We start from the raw sequence: 1,850 nt of genomic DNA on the forward strand, positions 1-1,850 counted from the left end.
TCGAATCTGACCTTAAAATGGTCGAAACTCTTGTTTCCGTCAACTCATCCTTTGTGTGTGTAACCTCTCCTTGTGCATCAAGAATTGATTATGTTTGAAGTGGTGACACTACATCGGATACCTTGGCCGACAGGCAAAATTCAATAGATGCACCCTGTTGAGAGAATGAATCTAGTAACTGATTTTGTGCCTTTTCAACCATTACATCTTTTTGAGAAGATGTATGGGGGTTAGCAGTTGTCTCGGTTTAAATACTACTCATCTATGTAGGAGACAGAGCTACTGGGTTGACTACAGAACCTTCCTTATATGGTGCACTAGGCACTATCTCCCTCACGCTCATTCATACTACATTTAGTGGTAAGAGAGTGTTGGTTGGTTCTGTTTTTGTGTTTGTCTTTACAGTCTGGGATAGACGTTGTGGGTTTTCAACCTCATGACTGTCAATGAAAGAAAGTCATTGGAGACTGAACCTGTAACACAGAATATATGGTAATAGAGAGAAAATGATTTACAATAGTGATTTCAAAAGATTTTACATGAAATAAGAAATCACTAATGTAGAAAGAAGTTTAATTTTTATTTTTCACTATGAATGAGTTTTTGATAAAACATTGATCACTTAGGGTAAAGTCTAAGTAATTCTCATTCATGTCAAAAGCTTACAAATATCTGCAACATAATGTTAACAACATATCATTGACCGATACTTGTCAAGTACTTTAGATACTAATTGTTATGTTGCATAATTATGACGACTCTACTAGTTCATATAAAATTATAACTTCTGTTAGAGTGCCATACCATGTCCTTGATGATTGCTTGAGCAGTATACTAGTTCATACCAACCTGAAGTGAGATTGTGAAGAAGAGATTGCATAGTCCAATAGATATGCAGCTGCAAAGTCCATGAACTGTGGTGTACTGACTTCCTCTTTTAACTCACCAACCAGGAGTACACTTGTACACATCTTACTAGAGTCCAATTCCAAGTGTAATGTGCAGCAGGTGCCTGATATGTCGTAATATTCTCAAGTCTCGTCACTGGTGCTATATGTTAGATACTGCTTGCTGATAATAACCTAGCACAATATACAAAATTATAATGATAACATTTCCAGCTTGCAAACAGCCATATCCCTCCGTTAAACCTTTGCTGTTATCTCCAAAGGTAACCAGGGGGCCAGCTTTCACAATCCACATTTGATAGCAGGGCTCTATCTCCGGTCATATGTCTTGATGATCCATTGTCAAGAATCCACACTACCGGTTACACCTGTTTAATGCCCTGCACTACAAATGGATTAGACCTTCTTCGGAACCCAAACTTGGTTGGGCCCGGCATACTTGTAGAATTGTCCTTTGTCAGGCAAAACAACATTTTTAATTTTAACGATCTCAACATCCTCAATGACTGAACATTTGACCTTGTAAACAGCCTTAACAAATTTCTGTTTAAGCTTAGGCACAAATGTCTCCTTTCTAGCCTTAGAAGGACTAACAGTCTTAGACCTATCATGCTTCTTGTTATTCACATGCTGACGAGTAGTACTCTTATCATTAGACACATACTTACCATTAAAATAAGCATACATCATATTAAAAGCACAAGACATACAATTAGCAACACTACATGCTTTATGAGAGTGATTATCAGCAGGTAATTTATGCATGGTAGACATGGAATTATTGTTATCCAACTCATGTGTGTCTGAGTTAGTCTCAGTTGCTTTCACAACTTTGACTGGAACTTTCGACTCACTTGACTTGGAAACAATCTTCTCATTAGCATGATCTTCAGCACGTATTTCTTCTTGAATAACAGAAGAGGTCGCATCAAATGGTTCAGC

The sequence above is a fragment of the Apium graveolens genome, chromosome 9 (assembly GCF_009905375.1).
Source record: "Apium graveolens cultivar Ventura chromosome 9, ASM990537v1, whole genome shotgun sequence".
Lineage (NCBI taxonomy): Eukaryota > Viridiplantae > Streptophyta > Magnoliopsida > Apiales > Apiaceae > Apium > Apium graveolens.